This window comes from Anastrepha obliqua, chromosome 2 (genome assembly GCF_027943255.1).
Source record: "Anastrepha obliqua isolate idAnaObli1 chromosome 2, idAnaObli1_1.0, whole genome shotgun sequence".
In the NCBI taxonomy this organism is placed as follows: Eukaryota; Metazoa; Arthropoda; class Insecta; order Diptera; family Tephritidae; genus Anastrepha; species Anastrepha obliqua.
Window position 1 is genome coordinate 53313481 of NC_072893.1, and position 24604 is coordinate 53338084.

At 36.1% G+C, this 24604-nt stretch overlaps 1 non-coding gene across 1 annotated transcript; it reads left to right on the forward strand.

The window, feature by feature from the left end:
* The first annotated feature begins 1851 nt into the window (after positions 1 to 1851).
* On the forward strand, positions 1852 to 1933 carry Trnas-cga (transfer RNA serine (anticodon CGA)). The gene has a single exon. It is a non-coding gene; the product is annotated as a tRNA-Ser (tRNA).
* Positions 1934 to 24604: the final 22671 nt, after the last annotated feature.

Below are 24604 nucleotides of genomic sequence, written 5' to 3' on the forward strand. Positions count from 1 at the left end.
AATTTCAGTTTCAATCCAAAATTTAATTTCACACGACTTCGTCTACATTCTGCGGACATTTTCACCTCTCCTTTTAGTACGATCCAGAATAAAAATCTCTTAACCTTTACTTATAAAGCCAATCAGGAAAATAAAAATGAAAAAAAATGCATTCTCATTATTGCGTTTTGCGAGGCTTCGGGCCCACTTTTGAATAAAGCACTCCGGACCAGCCCATGGCATAGTGTTGATGGCAGTGCTTATTAACTAAATTCAATTGCGGTAAAAATAACCAGTATGTGGGCGTGTCTAGTTTACATATCAACACAGTTAATAACTAACCGAAGAAAGAGTCAACAAAAAGCAAAAGACGGAGAGCCTATACAGGGCGGGACACAGGGAGCAGACGAATTAAAAAGTGACTACGCAAATTACGCCTTACGTACAATGACGATTGACGTTTTTTCCTTCATTCTACTCAAACACAATCGACTAACATTGGTTAATTGTTGGTGCTGTTGTTGTTATTGTAAAAGCCGTTGTCACCCAGTTAGTAATTATAGCACAACAACACACTTCAGTTGGATTCGCATGTGAAAATGCTAATGAAAATTTCATTAGGCTGCAATGTTTGCAAAGAGGATCAAAGCAAAAGGTAAATTGAAACGCAAGAGCGTAGAGAGAAGAGGCGAAAGTTAGTAATAGAAAAAAAAAGAAATTTAAATAATTAAAATGCGTTAGAATGAGCAGCCGATGACAAACGCTTCGTCATGCATTTACAGAGGGACAAAACAGTTAGTTGGTAGGTCACAAAAAAACAAAAAAAATGTGTTGAAGGTAAAATGTGATTCGCCTGAAGTTGAATTATTAAGCGTCTTACGCAACGCCAACAGCTGTGGGAACTGAGGAAAGCGTCTGCACAAATATTTCCGTTTTTTTTTGTTTTTGCGTCTGTCCAACGTTCTTAAAAAGTTTATACACACACACATACATACTTGCTTCCATACATGTCTACTCATACACATACACACACACACTTACGTGCATTTGCATTGTACTCTGTAATTTACTTCCTCTACTTCTGCGCATTTGCCCCCGCACAGCTTCCTAAATTATTTTCTCTAACTTTTATGCCACTCCATTAAAAGCATTTCCGCTGCCTCCACCGCTGGCACCGTTAGCCCCATAATGGCTTAGTCGCCGTCGCCGTCGTCGTCACCTCGTACTATACAGGCCGCACATTTGGCTCGCCGCAAATTTACAGCACTGATAACGGTATTTATGTAAGTTTGTGCCGCTGTGTGCGCGTGTGTGTGTTGTTCTGTGTGTGTCAATCACTACGATGCAGGCAGTTATCGTTTACTTCAACAGCGACCACAACCATGCCACAGTTACAGCAACAAGAAATGTTACAACACTAACAACAACAACAACAGCAACAGGGCATAAAGCGAATGAAATTGATTTGTCACGCTGTGCATAAATTGCATAATGACGTAAGCGTAAGCGTTGAGCGTCTTTTGCCGATGACATGGCGCGCAAGCGATTGGCGTTGCAAAGTATTGCCAACTAACAGTGTGAATATGTTTGTTTTTTGTTATTGTTGTTGTTCGGCTTTTACAATTGTTGCTTTTGTGTGCAAGAATAATTAATCAATAAGTTTGTGGCACATACAAATACATTTCTACATGAAAATATAAAAATTTCTTAGTAAACTTCGTCACATTCGCGCTGGGAAAGCTATTTTCTATGACCCATATCTTTTTGTTTTTTTTGTGACGCTTAAAAAACAAAAAATTGCTGTATTAAATTTAATGATTTGATTCATAGGCAGCCTGTGCTAAGCTTTTTTTTTCGCCTCATCGACTATGAGCAGTCGTGGCCGAGTGGTTAAGGCGTCTGACTCGAAATCAGATTCCCTCTGGGAGCGTAGGTTCGAATCCTACCGGCTGCGGTAGCGAAATTTTTTCGAAATTTATAATTTTCGTTAAAAAAATCGTTTGGAAGAAGTGGTTGATATGTTTATTGGTTTTTGCAATTCTATTTCTTTTTCATTTAGCAAAACGCTAAAATATTAATTATAATCTTATCAACATTTTTCGCTTGTTATTGGAGATACGAAAAAAAAACAGCAGATAATACGCAATTTTGCAGTGATTTATAGTACCTCAGTTCTCAGCATCTCGCCCGCCACCGAGCAACTCACGCTCATAAACAACACTTTTTGTACCGAATCGTCATGCGAGATGAGAAATGGTGCCTATACATCAATATGAAGCAAAGAAAGAGTGGGTGGATCCAGGAGATACACCGAAGTCGAGAGTCAAGTCAGAGCTTCATCTAAAAAAGTTCGTGATATGAGTTTGGTGGGACTGGGAGGGCTTGATGCACTGGGTAATATTCGAAAAGAATACCGCGATCAACAAGGAGCTTTCTACAGCTACACCGCACTAATGAGGCTATTTGACTGAAAATACCTGATCGACATGGTCAAACCGAATTCCTTCACAACAACGTCAGGCCCCATGTTGCACAAATCGTTAAATGCGCACTCCAAGAGCTTGAATGGGAGGTGCTTCAACATCCGCCGTATTCTCCGGACCATGCACCGACCGGCTACCATCTGTGCCGCTCTTCTGCTCCCTGTCAAACCATATGAAGGGCGATATCTTTGATAACAAAGAGGCTCAACCACTTAGAAACTGGCTGAACAAATTCTTTCACACCAAACCAGTCGATTTTTGGCGGAACGGCATCAACAAATTGGTCGAGCGGTGGGAAGAGGTTATAACAGCAACGGCGAATATATAATTCATTAACTTATTGATATAATTATTATTTTATTATTTTTTGTTTAAATAAAAGTCTTCAGTAAAAACGCTTCGAACTTATTCTCCAGCCCAATAATAGCAATAACAAAGTCCAAGCCCATGGAGCTCAAGCTCATGGATTGAAAAAAAAGGTTGTAGATTCATTCTGTAAGTCCATTTCGCGGTTTTGTTTAATTTCTTTCAATATACTTGAATGCACAAAGTCGGCCACAATTAATCACCGTATCGGAAAATGTGTAATTTTTGCACAATGCACTTGTGAAGTAGGCAACTGCCGTACTGAGTCCAACGAGTAATGGAGTGCATGAATGTGAACATAAGAATTTTCATCACCAAAATATTTTTTTCTAAATCAGTAAAAAAAATGTTGAAAAAAGGGAAGACCCCGAGCGCGGTATCCAGTTAAAGGCCAATAAGTCTATTGCCTGTTGCCTCTAAGCACTTCAAAAAGCTGCTTTTAAAAAGGATAAATCCAATAATTGTGCAAAGAAATCGCATTCCAGCCCACCAATTTGGGTTTCGTAAGTATCACTCCACCATAGAGCAAGTTAATTGTGTGTATGATTTCGCTAGATAAGCACTTGAAAGGAGGCAATACTGTACAGCGGCATTTTTAGATATAACGCAAGCCTTCGATAAAGTCTGGCATGAAGGCCTGCTATACAAGCTTTAGCAGGGTTTACCGCACAACTTTTATGTGCTTATAAAATCATACTTGCAAAATAGACACTTTCTTGTTAAAGTAAACAACGAACCCCCACTAACCTTCACGCAATTAGAGCAGGTGTACCACAAGAAAGTGTTCTAGTCCCCGTCTTGTTCACGGCAGATCTTCCACTATCAAAGAACACATATACAGCCACGTATGCAGATGATACTGTCGTCATGGCCAGGAGTACCCTTCCCTCAATTGCTTCTGATTACCTACAAGAAAACCTTACCAGTGTTAGCGACTGGATGAAAAAATGGCGCATAAAAGCTAACGAAAGCTCAAGAAAATGGCTCATGTCCTGCCGTATCTCTTAACAGCGAGGCAGTTACTGTGAATAGTGTTCGCTATAGTGAGATGATAACGAACTTTTTATGGCCCGAATTGGAAGATATGGATGTGGACGATATGTGGCTTCAACAGGACGGTGCCACTTGTCACACAGCTAACGAAACAATGGCTCTTTTGCGCGAAAAATTTGATGGCCAAATAAACTCACGTCACGGCTATGTCAATTGGCCGCCAACATCATGTGATTTGACACCGTTGGACTTCTTTCTTTGGGGTTATTTGAAAGAAAAGGTGTACGTCGATAAGCCAGCAACAATTCAAGAGCTAAAGGATTAGATAATTCGGCACATTAACGGCATAGAACCTCAATTATGCCTCAGCGTCATCGAAAATTTGGACCATCGGATGGAGGTATGCCGCCGAGGCCGCGGCGACCATTTGGCCGATATTTTATTCCACGAGTAATTAAGCCATACCAGTATTATCATAATAAAGAGAAATGACAATAATTTCCTAAAAAAATTGTATTTTATATGCATACGAAGTGGACAAAAATTTCAAGCGAGAGGAAAATAACTGAAGCTTGGATTGCAATTTTTCACTTCGAAAGTTGAAATTTTTATTTTTATAAACCTTTGATGTGATAGCCGTTGGCCCACTCTATCTTGTAATTTCCTACAAATATAGCATGCTTTGTTATAAAAAAAGAATGTTGTTAGAACGTATTTCATATATTCTTTTATGAGTTTCACCTAATTATCACATATTTTGCCTTTCACGGCGTTTCGGCTCTTAACATCAATTGGCGTTTTTATTTTTCGTAATATTATTGCTCTCAAACAATCTACGAACGATTATATTTTCATTGCCTTCACTAGCTACCCTTTTACCAATAAATTGCATAGATAATTTCTTGCGCTCCGTCGCTCATTGGCATTATTCATCAAATTCATTTATTTCATTTGCCTCTGGTGCACCGTTACGTATACGTAACCATTATAATTTTCAATGCAGCGGTAACAATGCCACTACTGCCCAATTAGACGTTAATTATGTTGCATTTACAGCAAATGACGGAAGTAACGGCGAGTGTTGTTGTATGATTGTTATTGTTGTATTGTTTGTTGGTGATTGTTGATTGTAGCGCGCCACAAAACGGTGGCATTGGACACAATGACGTTGCATGGAAAATGGGCGTCGCAATGGGCACAGTGACGACAGCTACCGCAAGAGCGATGCTGTGCAATGTCATTCTATGATGATAGTTATTTGTATGCGGCCAGAAGCAAGTATTGATGGGAACTCGGAAAGTTGGTAATCCAAGTGAATGTGAACTTCACACTGTCACGACCTTTCTTTACACTTCCCTACAATCCCGCACACACACACACACACACACACACACACACACACACACACACACACACACACACACACACACACACACACACACATTTACACATATGTAGGTACAACAGATCAAGCTTGCAGTTGTATACCTTTCAAACAACTAATCGTTTTTGGAATAATTTGTTTTAATTTCATTTTGAGTGCACCATATAAACTCTGCAACTCAACAACAATAGCAGTCAATTTTGTTTTTTTTCTCTCGCACACTGTATGAAGGCATTTCAAATTGTAAATTGTTGCATAAGTGCGACTGGCTGCTGCCGCGCGCCAGTCAAACAAGCTAAATCAACCGCCGACTGACCTTCCTCCACTCGAGGCATGTCAACAAATCGGCCGTCGTGTAAGCTAAGCGTCTAACCAAGCCAACGCCCGCCCGCAAATACTTTGCCATGCCAGGTCCGAGCCAGTCAGCGCGCAGGCCAACCAATAAATTGTTTGCTCTTTGATTGCATAACTTCTGGTTTTCTGCAATTAATATTGTGCCAACAATAACAACAGTCGGACAAGCATACGACAGCAATAACAGCCATAACAGCTACATATAAAACAAAAAATAAAAAAATCGCCAAGAAATTTTCAACCTTCTCAAGCACAACAAACAGTCAAACAGTCAAGAGGCAGGCAGGCAACAATCTTATACCCACAGAGAATACAAATAATTAAGTAGTCGCAGTGAGTGAAAAAAGTCCGGCGTGCAGGCAGGCAACAATGCATACGCGTCATAAACGAGTAGGAAGCGTTGGCAGCCAGCGCTTTGAAAGTTCAAAAAAAATGCTCACTAGCGCGCGTTAAGAATTTTTGAATGTGCCGCGTTCTTGTTTGATATTTTAACTCACTTTTATTGTAGCTGTTGTTTTTTTTTTATTTTTTATACCTTTTTTGTATTAATAATTCAAATGCGTTCGAATGCAGAGCTGGATCTGGCACATATTGCGCAATCAAAATATCTCTCTCGCTTATTTACGAGTATATCAACAAACTTGTTCCGACTTCTTTCTGTATGGGGTGCTGTGCAATTTCAAATGCGGAGGCGTTAAGAATTCTCAATAAAAAACGTATACCAAATTTTAATACGAAACGAAGGCGCTCATAATTCTTAATAAAAAATGTATGCCAAGTTTTAGTACAAAATGACGGAAGCTAAACTCATAAAATTTACTAAATTCGCAACAGGCGAAACGGGGTGGTCTGCAGTTATTCAAAGAGAAGAAATATCTAAGGCGGGATCAAAACCAACGTTCGGAATCAAGAAATATAAGTACAGACAGAGTCATGCGTAAATTTTATGCCAGTCAGAGACTTCTTAACAAAATTTATGTGTGCGCCACTTTAAACCACTAATTTGTAGCAGGCGCTAACTCTACGCAAGTAAAATGCGGCAAAATTTTTTAAAAAATCGTATTTCATAATGCATAGCACCCACATAGGGGCAATGTTTACCTGGGATCAATGGAATTATTCCTTACATTCCCTACATCACCATCATCCTCATCGTTTCGCGCTACAGCTTCTGCTGAGCCTTGGCCTGCAAAGTACGGGTATTCCTTGCATTGCACTTTAAGTGAAAAAAAGCCTTTCAGTGCAATGAAAAAAGAGAAGCTTTGCTGTCGGAAAACTTGCCATTGTTCGCAAATATGATATAGGTGCTCACTACTTTCAGCAAGACGGTGTCTCATGCTGCACAGCTCAATGAGCTGCCAGCGCGACTGATATGGAAGAATGCCGATTTCAACTGACCACCCACATCACCATACTTTTATTTTTAGCGTTATTTTCAGTGTAAGGGATGCACCAAGAGGCCAAGGACTTTAGCTCAAGTGAAAGCCCTACCAGCCGAAACATGGGCAAATGTGCAAGCACATTTGGCTGCCAATATGCTGCCCACTTGCGCGATAACATCTTAAAAATGTCGTTGAGACAAGATCTAAACTAAAATATGTGGTTTTGAAAATGGTTTTTGATGAAAATTACTAAAAAATTTTTTTATTTAAAATTAAAATTTGTATTTAAATTTTTTGTTTTATTTACAATTTTACAATTTTTATTTAAAATTTAAATTTGTAATTAGAAATTTTTTTTATTTAAAATTTAAATTTTTTATTAAAATTTTTTTTATTTTTATTTAAAATTTAAATTTTTAATTAGACATTTTTTTATTTTTATTTAAAATTCAAATTTTTTATTAAATTTTCTTTAATTTTTTATTTAAAATTCAAATTGTCTATTTTTTATTTTTTAATTAAAATTTAAATTTTTTATATAAAATTTTCTCTTTATATTTAAAGTTTTATTTTTTTCAAATCTACTTTTTTATTTGAAATAAATGAAATTTTTTTTTATTTAAAAATAATTTAGTTTTATTAAAATCTGTTTTTTACATAATTTTCTAAATGAACACAACATTTTTTTTATTTCAAATTTCTTTTTATTAAATCATTTGTTTTATTTAATTCTTGTTTTAATTTTTATTAACCAAAATAAATGATTTTTTATATGAACAAATACTTTTTTTTAATTTATTTACACATTTTTTTTTATTTAAAAACAATTTAACTTTATAATTTTTTTTGTTGTTTTGAACGAAACAATTTTTTTTCAAAATTTTTTATTAAATTTTTTTTTATTTAAAGTTCTATTTTATTCAAATATACTTTTTTATTTGAAATAAATGATTTTTTAAATGAATTTTTTTTATTTAAAAAGAATTTAATTTTATTAAAATCTGTTTTTTTTAATATTTTCAAAATAAAAAAAAAAATTTTTATTTCAAATTTGTTTTTTATTTAAACAATTTTTTTAAACAATTATTCTTTTAATTTTTTATTAACTAAAATAAATGATTTTTATGTGAAGAAATATTTTTCTATTTATTTAAACCACACTTCTTTATTTAAAAACTGTTTAATATTATTAAATTTTTTTCTATTTATTTCCTTTTTTTGTTGTTTTGACCTAAAAAAAATTTTTTCTACATGAACAATTTTTTTTTATTAAATTAAAAAAATTATTTATTTCCTTAATTTGTTTAAACAAATTTAATTTATTTCAATTATTTTTGTTTTTTCATTTGAAAATATTTTTTTATTTCAATCTTTTTTGTAATGTTTTGTTTATTTGTGAACTAAAATATATGATTTTCAAAATGGTCTTTTGTCAAAATTACTAAAAAAAATTAAAATTTAAATTTTAAATTTTTTAATTAAAAAATTTTATTTAAACTTTAAAATTTTTATTTAAAATTTTTTTTTATTTTTTATTTAAGATTGAAATTTTTTATTTGAAATTTTCTGTTTTTATTTAAAGTTTTATTTTATTCAAAAAAATTTTTTTTTATATGAAATGAATGATTTTTTAAATGAAATATTGTCTTTTCTTTAATAATTTAATTTTAATAAAATCTGTTTTTGTTTTGAAATATTTTCAAAATGAACAAAACGATTTTTTATTTAAAATTTGTTTTTTACTTAAAAAAAATTTTGTTTTATTCTTCTTTAAATTTTTTTGTTTGCTAAAATAAATTATTTTTTATATGAACAAATATTTATTTTAATTTATTTAAACAATTTTTTTTATTTAAAAACTATTTAATATTATTAAACTTTTTTTTGGAATTTCTTTGTTTGTTGTTTGGAACTGAAAAAATTATTTTCTAAATGAACAAAAAATTTTTTTCATAAACTAAAAAAATTATTTATTTATTGAATTTATTTAAACAAATTTTATTCATTAAATATTTTTTTTTCCATTTATGGTAAATATATTTTTTATTTCAATCATTTTTTAATGTTTTGTTTATTTTTGAACTAAACGGTATGATTTTTTATATGAACAAAGTTTTTTGTTTTTATTTTTGAAAAATTTTGTTTTTATTTTAAAATCATCTACTTTTAGTAAAGTTTTTTTTGTAATTTTCTATTTGTTTGTTTTAAACTAAAATGAATGATTTTCTAAATTTACAAAGAAAATTTCGTTATATAATTTATAATTTTTTAAATAGTAATTTTTCTAGTAATCAACAGCTGAATTACTACTTCCACGAATATCTGCTTTCCTTTGTGATTATTTTAGGTGTTTTTTCGTTTGTTGCTTTCTGCAGGAGTTTCTTTAAAAATTTGTTCACTACTTTAAGCTATTCGATTGTTCACCGTTTTGGGTCGTACATGCAAAAATTTCAGTTTTCACTATATCGGAGGTTCACTGTATCCAAACACGACTATTTATCGAAAAAACCCATTCACTTTCTGACGCAGAACGTGAAAATTGTATACCAACTGCGTCAGCCTAGTGATTAAATGAAGGATAACTCTTACCAGCGTGTGTTACTTCGGGCTCATTAGGCAATTGAGAAGTTCAGCCCTGTCTAGAAAAACGGATCAATGGTGTAGAAAAGCCCAATCTTTCCACGTTCTTGTATATGGTGCAGAAGCTTGGACGATGACGACAACAGATGAAAGAGCACTGGGAGAGTTCGAGAGAAAAATTCTCCGAAAAATCCTTTGGTCCTCTTCGCGTAAGTGAGAATGAGTTCAACATTCGATGAAACAGCGAGCTGTATGAGCTATACAGAGATTTGAGCATAGTAAATCGTATTGAAATACAGTGCCTGCGCTGGCTTGACCAAACACGAGGGTGAACCAAAGTCCTCCCTAATCTACGTTGGGGAGATCAAGTGAGGCATAACATAGCAGCACTCGGTGTCACCAACTGGTACCAGTTAGCAGCGAACTGAGCTAAATGGTGCAATATTTTAGATTTGTTAATAACCGACAGTACCAACCGTTGTAAGTAAGTAGGTAAGTACACATCGAAATGGAAGGCGCTGTGCGAATATTTCATAAGAGAAGTATTTAGAAAATTTTCCCATCTTAATCATTTAAGGGGGTCTTCTACCGTCGCGCCTTAATCTCGGGCCTATTTTTGGGAATTAATTACAAAGCAACCACTTGAGATAATGAAATCAGATTTTTTTTATTTAATTTGCACAAGTTTGCACTATTTAAAAATATATTTTTCAAATCGAATTCTTTGGCCCTGTGTCCTTGAACCGTCCTCGAGGTTGCCCTTGTAAAAATGTCCTAGGCGACTTTGTGGCACGCGATCGACCATTTTACTTATCTGAAATCAAAAAAAATTTTTTTTTATCATAAAGTGTAGCGTTGGCTATGTTTTCCCAGTGGCGATTTTAAATATTTTGAAATTTGTAAAAAATGCGTGATTTTAAAAAAAAAGTTTGAAAATTTCCTCTTTTTTTTACACTTTACAGGCCCGCAAAATTAAACTAATCAAAAATTGAAAAAAGTGGTCTGGGAAAACATAGCGAGATGTTCACTGAATAACTGGAAAAAAGATGGAATGAATTCGACAAATATTTATAGTAGATGTGTGACCAGAAAGTTGAAAAAAGTCAACTTTCGGGAAAAGGCGTTTAAAGATAAAGTCACGCCACAGAAACGCTCGAAAATGCCACGCGCATGCATGTATTCTCCCCGAAATGCTCATGAAGGAACATGTTTTTCATAAAACCCTCTTTATAGCATACTCTTAACATTAGTAGCTTTTAAAAAATCTAAAAAAAAAAAAATCGATTTTTTCAAACCGTGACGGTAGAATACCCCCTTAAGTTTGTCATTTTCTTAATATTTTCAAAAAACGAACTAGTAGTCGAGTTGAAATGTCTATAGTTGCCTAACCCCTTAACTCTTAATCTTAAGTGTCTACATACTTAACATACTGAGCTTTTTCTAAGTTTCAGACAGCTCAACCATGACAGCAACTTCAGTATTATGCATTTTTATACAAAAATTTGATCGGTATTCGTCTTATTTTAGTAATTAGCCCTCTTAGACGCTGTGGACAAAGCCATAGTCGTTAATTATTACTTAAAAATAAAGTAATCTCCAATTATGGGTGTGAAATACGAAATTCGTGGACTCTCCACTGCCGCTGCCTCTTCTTATTCTTATTCTTCCTCTTCCCCTTTTCTGTACTGCAGTATGCTAAGCCCTCACCCCTAAGTATTTCAAGCCCAAGCAGTTTCACAGATTCTGCTATACAGTCTGTGACACCTCCCACCAGCGCAATCTATGTGCACTTTAGCAGGCAACCCATCACGACTGCATTTGTTTTTACATAGAAATTGTTAGTGGCTGCTACGCCGCGCCCGCGCTTCCTTTGCATTCGACTTTTCCAAGCAACTTTCAGATGTCTAAGTGAATCTCACGATCGACAACAATCAGCGATCAACAACGCGTAACTATGCATGGCACCAAATGGCAACAATAAGAACAACAACAACAGCAACAACATTAATAATATTAACAACGAGAAACCATATTTACATACATACATGCAGTCATACATGCATACATACATGCACGAAATGGCTACAAGTGATGACATGCTGTTGTTTTTTGTGTTGTTGTCATGCTGTTTGCGATTCTCTGCGAATAGCCGTGCATAACTGGTACGACACTGTTGTTGTTGTTGTTGGTTTTGTTGAGTAACCGTCAGTTGTTGTTTGTTAAGTTCATCTAAAGCAGCAATAACAATCCCAGCAACAATGGCAGGCCAGCACAGCGTGCGCCACATAGCCAACACAGCGCGGCATAATGTAGCGACAGCAGTGGGAGGCAAAGTGACGCAGTGCAGTGCGGGGCGGCGCGGCGCGGTCCGGTGTGACTGCCGCATTTCACATCCGCATCTGCGATTCGATTCATTCTGAATTTTTTGCGCCCCGCTTGAGAGCTTTTTTTGTGTTATTCTCTCACTCATACATGCATATGAAAATGTGCATATGTATGTGCATGTGTCGTTGCATCGCTTGCTGCTGCGTGCTTCATACATATGCTCGGTTGTATGTATGCATGAATGTATCTGTGCGCGATTGTGATCCGAATATCGCGATCTGCGTCGCTGCTGGGCCGCACAGTTGCTTGTTTATTTGTTTGCTTGTGTGCGTTCGTATTCTGTTCGCATTGGCCTTGGCCTTGAATCAAACAGAAATTTGTTCTTGTTTTTGATGTTGTTGTTGCATAGGCTCCCATCAGCTTGCTTTCGTTGTGAATTCGTGCTTTTTTTTTTCTTTTCATTTGCATTTCGTTGCTGTTTTTAGTTGTTTTTTTTGATTGTTTTTGTTTTGCTTTTGAAATGAGCAGATACTCCCGCGCCGTCCGGGCCTGTTAGCGATCGCTCGAGCTTTTATAAAGCTTCTGTTTGCATTTTTTGCCCTGCCAATACGACAAAGCGTGCTTTGTTATTGCTGTTGTTGTTCGCTCGCCCGCATGCTGCATATTGTGTGTGAATTGCTGTTTTTTTCACTATTTTTTTTCGCTTCAATATTTGCATGACGCTCTTGCGAGTGCGAATGTGCATACTTAGTGTACTTAGAATGTATGTATGTACCTATGTATGTATGTATGTATGTACTTGGTTGTACGTGCCTTCGAGCGTGTGCGTGTGTGTATGCTAGTGCTAGCGCGCTTGTGTGCGTGCGCGTGTTCTCAACATTTGCAAATTTTTTGCCGCATTAGTTACGCTGCTCTGGTTTGCTGACGCGTTGCGAAACTGCCCGTTGCGATTTTGCTCCGCTTGCAAGCTGTCGATCACTTATTTTATAACACTTTACCCTTAGCTTGTAGAGCATGCATGTTTATTGAAAAAAAAAACAACAATATTTTAGAAAAATTATATGAAATAAGTGACAAGTCAAATCATTGTGCAATCAATTTCTATGCATACAGCAACCATCCGAATCTCTACGTCTATTAGCTGCATCTTACCTGTGCCTATGGAAATCCATTTGCTTAAGATGAATGCACTTAGTATTTATTTCGTCTGTAAGTATGCAATTTTTAACAGCAAATACAAACAGGTCTGCACTTCTCAACCGGCTTATGAAATATTTCTATAAAAACGCGTAATGTTTTCATACAATAGTCATGCAGAACAATACTCTCCATGTTACAAGATCCTTTTCGAATAAATATTAGCTAGCCATATCAAATCATGGTGAAAAGCATTCAGAAGATGTGACCAAGATCAGGCCATTATCCGGCTCTTAGCGAATTCGAAAGGACCAGCTAATTGACTGAAGTAACCGGCGTCATGGCAGCGTTTTGTTTACGAAAAAACTGAGATTTTGTTGGTGATATACGAATAAAATTAACACAATTTTCGCTCACGTCACTTCGTTGCCGTGTGATCAGGACGGGCAGAATTCGGTCACGCAGCAGCAGAAGTTGCTCGCACAATTTTGTTTCTCACCATAGCAGATTGACCAAACTTGGTCATCTATCATTCTTGATCTCATGTGATGACTAGTCATGAGATAATGGTAGTCTGGAATCTAAACGGCTGTGGTAGGCTACTAACTCGAGCTACTGAGCTCAACTTAATAACTTTTGAAGCCCAAACGTTCAGTAAATTTATTTAACTCACACACACCATATTCTCTCACTCTCACTCTGTCTATCTCTCTCTCTCTATCTCTTTTTTCTCTCTTTCTCTTTCTCTCACTCTCTCTCACTCTCTCTCACTCTCTCTCTCTCTCCATCCTATCCAACCACGGTTCGCCACTCCTCCTCAGCTAATAACTGTTCAGAACTAGTTTTTAAGCGTGCATTCACTCTCGATCATCTTAAAATATATCTCTGTTGTAAAAGTGGTACAGTTGGTTTAATGGTGCAAAACATTTCCAATAAAAGGATGAGAAACACCTCTTGAGTAAACAGCATTTGGACGGTTATAAATCCGGCACACTCATGAAACATAAACTCGACTATCATGGCATTAATAGATCGGTCTTACTGGTCACTTGTACCCATCATTTTTTTATTTTTATAGCCTTGTTCACTCCGTTCGGAAGCATAGGGCCTCGATAAGACTTTTCCATCGCACACGGATCCGGGCTGTTGTTTTTGTGCCGTCCCAGGTGATGTCGGCATTTGCTAGTTCGTGCAACATCGACCTTCGCCAAGTGATATTTAGCCGACCGCGATCTCTTGCGGATTACAGTCCAGTGCCATTATCGTGATTTATAATAGGACTATGAATAAGTTCGTGCGGTTTTTTTTTTCGAAATTTGAATTTCGGATCATTCCCATGGCTTTTAAACGTTTGGAAATGGTTGATTGATCAACTCCCAAAGTGTTTGCAACCTCTTCTTGCGTTTGAGCCGGATCTTGATCGAGCAATTCCTCCAATTCGGTATCCATGAACTTTGGCGGCGCGGCCAAAATCACCACTTTTAAAGCGTGCAAACCACTTCTGGCACGTTCGCTCAGCTAGAGCATGCTCACCATAAACTTCCACCAAGATACGATGACTTTCGGCTGCTTTTTTCTTCATATTAAAGAATTCCCCGCAAAAACACATTATTTGGCACGAAATTCGACATTTTCAAGTGTGGTAAAAATATTGTTGTTTACGCTTCAAATAAAAAACTTATACTGACGTTTGTGCCTTACGACAGTAGCTCTCCAATGAATGTTTGGAAATGTGGATCGATGGAATAATAATCAAGTTACGCCATCTGTTGTAAAACCGCACGAACTTATCCATAGACCATTAAAAACAATATTCGGCTGATTTTGAACAAAGGTTTACGAAACCAACCTTCCCTCAAGTCAAGTCTAAGTAGGAGAAGAGAAATGGTACCTATAAATCAATATGAAGCAAAGAAAGGAGTGGGTGGTTCAAGGACATACGCGAAAGCCGAGAGTCAAGCCGGATCTTCACCCAAAGAAGTTCATCATATGTGTTTGGTGGGACTGGGAAATGCTCGAAAAGAATGCTCCACAATGTCCATCCACACCGCGTGAATTAGGCTATTCGATTGAAAATATTTGATCAACATGGTCAAGCCATGCCAGGCCGACAACGCCAGGCCACATGTTGCACAAGTCGTCAAGAGTTCGAATGAGAGGTCCTTCAGCATTCGCTGTATTCTTCGGATCTTGCACCGGCCGATTACCGTTTTTTCCGCGCCCTGTGAAACCAAATGAAGGGCGTTACCTTCGATAGCAAAGAGTCGTTTTAGGCGGAACGAAATTTTTTCAATTATGTACCGAGCAATTCAAACTATAAACTATAGCAGATAAAGATCGAGGGTTAATGCAATGGAATATATTGATTATTTCTGTTAGCTCGGATGCACAACAACCGAGGACGGAGCTGAGAAAGATCCCAATAATAGGCTGAATAAAGCCAGAGCAGCGTTCGGACGACTTAATCCTGCGTGGTGAAGCTCACAAATCTCCAGAAAGACTAAGCTTTGTTAGAGACTTATGTAAAATCCATCTTATTGTATGGCAATGAGCTGCAAGTATTCACCAACAAGTGCCTAAAAATCATATGCCGAATATTCCCGCCCCGTCATAATAAGAAGATCAGAAGATTGATCGCATTGGCGAAGATCAAGACTATGCAACCTTGCTAGCAGCCGCAAACGCCTTGTAGCGGCCCTATGATTCCGAGAGTGGAATGGACCTAGATAAGGTTTTTGTGGCAGTGGGTTTAGAATAGCCAGCTCACTTGGACCATGTAGGTCCGTTGTGGTACCAGTGAGTAACACGGTGTTTTTTCTTTATGGAACGATTTAGATGCTATTATGAAGCATAGGATAAGTTTTGTCCCAAAAAGAGAATCAAATGAGTATTTTCCTAACAACCCTGATCTACTCCTCGCTAAGGCTGGACAATTACAGCGGTAGTGTTCAATTGTTTGTTCCTCTTCCTCGCCTCTAGAACTTCTGCAGTATTCATGAGAAAATACACCTACCTAACAGCCAATGATCGGTGATACAAGCCAGCGATCAAGATCGATATCTTCTCTTTTGAGAGGTTGAGCAATTCTTCTGAGAGGTGGGAAATAAGAAAGAAAAAATGAAAATAAAATAAAAAATAAACTATAAGTTCTCCCATTCTCTAGCTTTACCTCACAGTTCGTACGACTTACTACTAAACTGGAGGTGATAATTTGCGAGAGTACAGCAGAATTTAATAGACCTTAATGAGGCCATATACCTACTGTTCTTCCTGCAGTAAGAGCTTGCCTGAGCTCCCCAACTCTGAGCTTTTTGGAACTTCAGCTCTCGGTAAGTAAACACAGACCCAAACAGGTAATGCGCAAGTACATATATTGCCATATCTCACCGTTTTTCTCATTTCCTAAGTAGGTTAAATCACCTTTTTTCATCGAGAAGCACGGAAATTTCGAGCACCCACACATACATAGTTTATATTTTAATTTTACTTTTCTAGATGCCTTTGCTTCTTCTCCTCTCACTATTAAAAAAATCACTTTTAATTAACACAAGCCAAACGCGCAATGCCTCATAGAATTCGCAGTTGCTCATACACACACACACACACACCTACCAGTAAGTGGATGTATGTGTGTGTCGATCGGCGCACGCAAACTTGCTTCTATTTATTCATATTCGCTTTTGCACTTGGGTGTGTGGTAATTGCAGTTTGCAAAATTAGCCAACGCAATCATTGTGTAGTATCTGCGAATTGGCATCTTTTAAATTACCTAAAAGACAACGCCGACACACACTACAAAAACAAAACCAACAAATATGTATGTGGCAAAGCAGCCGCATGTCGTTAAAGGAGACTGACTGACAATCAATAACGTGATTGACAACTCGTTGAGTCGCTGGCGGGGCGGCTTGCGGTGGTGTAAGGGTGGGTTATTGTGTGTGAATGTACGGTATAAGGAAAGTGTATATGTGTGTGTGTTTGCTGCATGCATAAATATATAAATAACTGCAACTGACTGCAGTCTTCGCAGCTTTTTCACATTTCAAATCATATTTATAATTTTTGAATTTTTTGCAATTATTTTTTCAAAACTTGTGAATGCCAAATATTTGCAAAACATCATCAAGTATCTGCAGCTGGCTTCAAAGACGGAAGTGGCCATGCGAACGCGCTGCTATTAATGGATAGTCAACGAGACGTTGGCAATGCCAATTTTTGAAAATGAGAATAAAAACAACAAATTGCATTTACTTCAATAATGTCATAATTTATTTAATTATTTAAAATAAAAATTCTTTAGATAAGTATGCAGAAATGGCTACAAGCTCTTCGTTTATGTTGTGTGTAAAAAAAATTCATGGTGATATTAATTAACAGTAGCTCATTCAATCAAAATATGTCTTTACTTTTACTTGGAGGGGCATACAAATTGAAAACTTGAAGCCGTTTTCCTCAACATTTTTCTAAATTTTTTGGATTATGATCAAAAATGATAGAAACAAGAAACAAGATTGCACCCATAAGAGAGTGCGTGCCGCCACACTAGCCTGGTTGTGTAGTGTTGCCAATCCTTTGCACTTTGCAATAAATTTAGTGGTATTTATACCCAACATGCGAAAAGTTTTAGGTTCGTTGCTTTTTTTTGTGTTTGAAGCTACCAAAATAAGGTCAATTGTCAGTTAAAAAGAAAAAATGTATAATCAATCAGTAAGCCCATCAGTTCGTACGTATTTTACCCATAATTTCACTTTTGTACGATTTTTACATACAAAAAATTATTCGCGGAATATAACGAAACTATTTATATTATATTTGCTTTGATATATTGTGCATTCGACAAGTGCTTTTAATCTCGCTGCTCGTCCTGAAGTCTTTACCTCCGACGCCTTGCTCGAACTCGTGGAAGCTGAGCCAAATTGGGCAGTCGATATGATAGCTCAGAGGTTAAATTCATCGCATGGAAGATGTTCACAGGCACCTGATTCAGTTGGGAAAGGTTTAAAAGCTGGGAAGATGGGTTCCGGATAGACTTTCCGTCGCCACCCTTCAGCAGGGAGTGAATGTGTGTTCTCAGCTGTTGCAACGGCTTGAAAATGAAAGATTTTTCAACCGTACCGTTACTGGTGATGAAAAATGGGTCCTTTACAATAATCCTGTTCGCAAACGCCAATGGTTGGATAAAGATGAAACACCCGAACCGACCCCTAGAGATGGCCTTCACCCCAAGAAGATTCTCCTGTCTATTTGGTGGGATATGGCCGGTATTGTTTATTATGAACTTCTGGAACCAAACCAGATGATAACTGCTGATTATTATTTTCATCAGCTGTCAAACCTGAATGAGGCACTTAACAAAAATCGACGTAAAGTTTTGTTTCACCACGACAACGCAAGACCTCATACCGCAAGGCAAACATTAGGCAAGCTGAACGAGCTCGGATGAGAGCTAATGCCGCATCCACCATACTCTCCGGATATTGCACCTTGTGATTATCACCTTTTCATATTTCATTCCTTGCCCGTTGCATGGTTATGGTTACTGAGCTCGGTAGTCTAGCATAAGTGCAGTAGCCTGCCATCCCAGAGATTGTGGATTCAAACCCCACGTAAAGCACGATCCTCACACTTTTTCAAATTTACCTACTTTCCCCGTTTCTAAAAACAAAACAAAAAAAAATCCTCTTTTCTCAAACCCAAAAACTTATCCTATCCATCATTTACATCCTTACTCCCGTACAATAGTCAGCGCATTCATTATTTGCATTGTGGCTGCAAAAATAAGCAAAAAAAAAAAGAAAACAGACACAGTTACACATTGCATCAGTGGCGCCAGCAAGAGGAAGCGGGCAGTCGCGGTAATAGCGCACACTCACACACCACTTTAGCGAAGTCCTCAACCATCTATGCGATCCTTCTGCCAAAAAAATTTGGCACACAGATGGCGCTCCAAGCAGTAAGAAGGCGTTCTTCCTAAGCAACGACAAGTGGTCATTCCCACTACTTAGGACTGATAGCGGCAGGCTAATCACCTACCCTGTCAGAAAGCAAAATAGATTAACGAAACCAACGCAAGACAAGTCTTTTCGAGGCCCTATGCTCTCGAGAGAGTAGACAAGGAAAAAAATGGTTATGATTGAGACTAAGCAAAAATATTGGATTTTCTTATTTCAACTTTTCTTAACATTTACAATCGTTTTATAAATTTTAAAAAGCCTTTGAATGTACTAAATACGAATTAAAACCATAGAGGTGTAAATTAAACCAGATCGATAACTGCAGTGCTGCTCCTCTTTATAAAATAGGATCTAATCCAATCTAGAAAAATCGGTGGACAATCGGGTGCCTGTCGTCAGCTTCGGTGGGAAGTATGATAGTGATCAATGGTTAAGTCCAGAGAACCTATTAACGGGATATCAGCACACTTTCTACACCGACGGATCCAAAACCAGTGATGGAAGCGGATCTGGATGGTACTCAGATGAAGACACTAGGAGTACTTATGCCACAGGACAGATGGCCACGGTATTTCTTACGGAAGTCTATGCCATCTTAAATGTGGCGCACTGGCTAATTGAGAAAAAGTGGCGGGGCAACAGTATTGGAATTTGTAGTGACAGTCAAGCTGCAGTAAAAGCCCTTGCTAACCCACGCTGCTGTTCGAAGTTAGTCGGTGAATGTAAGACAAAACTTAAAATACATTAATGAATCCAAGAGATTTGTGGAAGAGTGATCTCAAACTAATTTGTCCGTCTTACCACCCACTTTTTATCTCTCCTATCTCTATTCTTTCTACTGAAATCTATCCGGGTATAGTACAATGGTCTACTGACTAAGTGCTTGGACTTGTCCAACCCCCCACAAATCTAATCTAATCTAAATCTAGGAAAATCGCATGGAAACACAGTCATGCCAATTCAGTTACTAAATCGTATGGGAGATTTATCGAAGTATTTGACACTTACAAACTAAACAGTTGCATACAAACGGACAAGCAATGGAGCGCGTAGAGATCAGAATAGAGATTTGCAGCTCTCAAAATAATTTTTGGTTTTATTATTTATTCAGTAAAAAAGTTATTCAAAACCAAATTGGATGATTAGTTTTGCGCCAGCTACTTTGAACACAGTTACTTCATATTACTTACCTTAAACTAAAACACTCGCCAGTCGGGCGTTACCCGTCCAGCAATCCATAAGATAACTATTTTCCTTGGCCGTGTTGCCGGTTGTTGCTGGTATTGCTGTTGCTGTTGCTGTTTGCTTTAGTTGTCGATTTTCTTTATAAACAACCGTTATGTTTCGTTCGCCGTTCTTGTGACTTATGTTCTGGCCTGTTATTTAATTGAAATATTTCACACAGTTGACACGATTTGGTTTTAGAAATTTTGTTGTTTTCTTTTTTTTTTTGTTTTCTTATATGAGAACACACTTTTTCTTTCTTTGTTTTGAATAAAAATGTCTTTTTTTATTTTTTTTAATTTTTTATGACTTTTAAAAGCACAAAAATAACAAATGCATGCGAGCTTGAAAACATGCACAGATTCAAGAACAAAAGAAATAACCACACGGAAACAAAGTATTTTTTTTTGGTGAAAAATTAAAGTGACGAGTGTACGAAGAAACGAGAGAGAGCACGCGCTGTGAAATGTGACATTAAAAGAGTTATCGAACGTAATTTTGATTTGAACGCAAACTAATAACTGTCTTAAATGAACGAACTTTCGCCTAAAACGAGCTTTTGCATAAATGTTGGATTTAAAAAGAGCTTTCGACTTGAACGGAGCTTTCACTTTAAAGAGCTTTCGACTTTTCGCAAACTTATTGTTCAGAACAAACTTTCACTTTGGTGAGCTGCAACTTCAAAATAAGCTTTCGTAAGAAAAATAATTATATTTAAGGCAAATATTTAAATGAAAAGAACTTTTACTTCAAAAGAACTTTCGGTAAAATGTTTAGCTTTTTTTATTTCCGTATTTTTTGTTAAGCACTAAAATTGCAATTATAACTTTGGTTGTTCTGCCATTTGGTAAATGCCGAAATGTTTAATTTCTTGACTTCACTTGTACCGTTTTTTTTTTTTTTCGATTCACAAAAAGTTTAGATTTTTCATGTGCTTTGCAAAATTTCCGTTTTTTTCTGCCGTTAAGTTTTGTTAGAGTACAGTTATAGGTTCATTAATTAGCGTCTAATTAGCAGTTTATTTTTTTGTATTTTTTGGTTCAACAGGTTGTTGTTGCTTTTAAGTAGGTATGTCTGTTTCGAGTATATTGAAAGAAGGGAGAAGGCCAAAGTTATTCTGTTTTTACTGTTCGCTGAAGGAGTGATTGAGTGAGTGTGTGCTGCTGCTGTTTCACTTTCAGTGTAACTGTTGGATTTTAATTTGGAATTTTGACTTTGTTGGTTTTTGAATGAGGCTTCTGGAAATAGAAGAGAAAATGGAGTTCGTTAATAATTTGTGGAAGGGTATTAAAAATATAAATTTATTCAATGATTATTTAGATATAACTAATGATAAGCTGTACGGATTTACTCAAAGTTTACAAAAAAATATTGCAAATATTCATAAAAATGCGAATAAAATTGTGCAACAATACTCTATATAAGTTAATAAAATTTTAATATAAAATACACTTTTTGAATAGATATGATTTTATTGCATTGAAATAAATTCCCAAACCTTCACACACAAAAACTACTTAAATCATTTTTGAAGAAACGAAGTGTCTGCAAAAAATCAGTCCAAACCCGCCTGGCACAATTCTAGGCTCATTACTCTCAACTATAAAAAAACCGAAGCATACAAACTATACTGCAAATCTAAAAATAACGCAAAGCTTTATGAAGCGTGCAATCGGTTGCAAAGAGAATTCGATGTTCTGAACAAATTTTTATATCAGAACTACATTTCTAAAGTAGAGAGTGGTATCAAAGAAAACTGTAAATCTTTTTGGCAATTTATTAACGGTGAAAAGAAAACCACTGGAATTCCGGATAAATTGAGTTATTTGGGGGAAACGTTGTCGGACACTCAAAAAATTAGTAACCTTTCTGCAGAATTTTTTCTATCTGTTTATGTTTCTCAATCCGACACCGGAATAGAAGATACCTCTTTTAACAGCTCACGAACAAATAAAGGTTTCCAGCTCTCATTTAAATACGTACTCAGGAGCCTTTCGGCCTTGGAAAATTACCCAACTCCTGGAGAAGATGGCTTCTCTCCTATATTATTAGCGACACCATTAACAATTACCTTCAATAAATCACTAGCTTCTGGTGAGCTTTTACATAATTGGAAAGAATCGTTTATCATACCGATGCATAAGTCTGGAAGCAAGTCGGAAGTCAAAAATTATCGCCCTATCAGCAAAACCTCTTGTATACCTAAACTCTTTGAAACGCTAGTTCATGACTTGATTTTCTGTCAAATTTCAGATCTCATCTCACCTAATCAGTACGGCCTTGTTAAGGGTAGATCTACTGTTATGAATTTAAGGTTATTTGCAAATTTTGTCATAAACCAATTTGAAACAGGCCAACAATGCCATGTTATATTCACCGATTTTTCGAAAGCGTTCGATAGAGTCAGTCAGTATCCTACTGGAAAAGCTGGGTTCATTTGGACTTCATCCTAGCTTACTCAAGTGGCTTGCATCTTATCTAACAGATAGAGCTCAATTCGTTCGTATAAATAACATAAAATCTGATGCCATCAAAGTTACCTCAGGCGTACCTCAAGGTAGCCATCTTGGGATACTACTGTTCTTAATGTTTGTTAATGACATTCCAGACGTTTTCGAGACATCACGTTGTCTGATGTATGCAGATGACCTGAAAGTTTACAGTCGGTTAGAGGATGTAAGTGACTGTATAAGACTTCAAGAAGACTTAACAAGATTGGAAGCTTGGTGTAACGATAACTCCTTACCTCTTAATGCCAGCACATTGTATTTTTCTCTTGTGAGATTAGCCCTCGAATATTGCAGCATTATTTGGGATCCACTCTATATGGGTTCATCTTTAAGAATTGAGAAGGTTCAGACACGTTTCACTAGATTTGCTATTCGTTCACTTAGTGGGCCTTGCAGTTTACCTGCTTATGAAATTAGATGTCTTTTGTTAGCATTGCCAACTTTAGAAATGCGGGGAAAAATTTCTTCCGTAATGCTTATAAGGCACATAGTTTCGAACCATATCAAATGCCACTTACTGCTGGAGCTAATTCTTTTTAATTGTCCTACTCGTAACCTTAGACTCCGCAATATGTTCCATTTACCTTATCACAAGACCAATTTTAGTCGAAATGAACCGCTTGCACGTTGTATAAGGCATTCTAACCAATTATGCAAAATTTTGGATATATGATATTCTCTAACTCACGAGAGACTTTCAAATCAAAACTTAAGGGGGGAGCCTGGTTTATAATACAAGATCGAAAAAATTAATTTTTTTTTTTTTTCATTTTAAGCGATTCCTAATATATTTCAGAATATTCACACAAAGTTACAGATCCTAATTCTCAATATTTCCGTAGACTTTTCGACTTCTCATTATTATGATTTCTTTGAATTGGCGTACATGAATGAAAAAAAACTAATGAAGCTTTTGAAATGAATCATAGCTTGCTTTCTTCAGTATTAAATTCTCTTCTATTTGAACTAACAAAATAGATTAAAAAAAAATTTCAAGATTTTTATACCAAGTTGAAGTGAATTTTTTTTTATAGAAAGGCATTTTTTTCTTTAAAACCTCCAAAAAGTTGAAATTTTGGAATTTCTCTCAGTTTTCTTAGTTCATCTATAATAAAAAATCATGATAACTAGAAATCCATTTGAATTTTTTGCTTTAGATAATAATTACGAGCTGTATCTTGTACGCCAGTTGGAAACTCCAGCATTTCAGCGCTCTACTAATTTCTATGCTAAACATTTTTTTCAACTTATTTTAACCAGTACAAAAATTGTTTATACTTTTTAAATGTTCATTAAAAGATAGAAAAAACTTTGCAGTGCTAAATTAATTTTTCCCTTAAAAAAAAAAAATCGCAAAGAGATGCAATTTTTAGACCTCATAAACCAGGCTCCACCCTTAATCTGGAGATACACTTTTTGAATTGTGACTAATGTATCTCACAGTATTGTTTATATTATATTATATTTAATCTTTAGTATTAGTAATCTATTTGAGTTGTACTTTAACTGATGAAAGAATGCATAAAATAAATAAATATTTATTTACTTATTTATTAAGGGAACCAGACCTCTTTTGTCCACGAAAGGAATATTGCCTACTAACTTTTTTAGCAAAAGGTTTCATTGCTATGATTTTGAGTTCTTTTTCTTTAGAATTTGTTCTGAAATAAACAGCATCTTTTCCAAGAGGACATCACGGACTTATTAAATAGCTCGAGATGGTCGACACAGGGTGAAAATTAGGACGAGAAATTGCATGTCTGTGAAAATTCAGTGACTGAGAAACTAGAAACTGAGAAGTTAGAAACAAACTAATGAAAACGAATTGCCGCATGTTAAATTGTGAAAGTGCAAAATGAATATAAAATCTCCAAATGTAGTTTTTTTTGTGTTTTTATGCGAATGACGCCATGGCAAGAAAATGAGTGTGTTT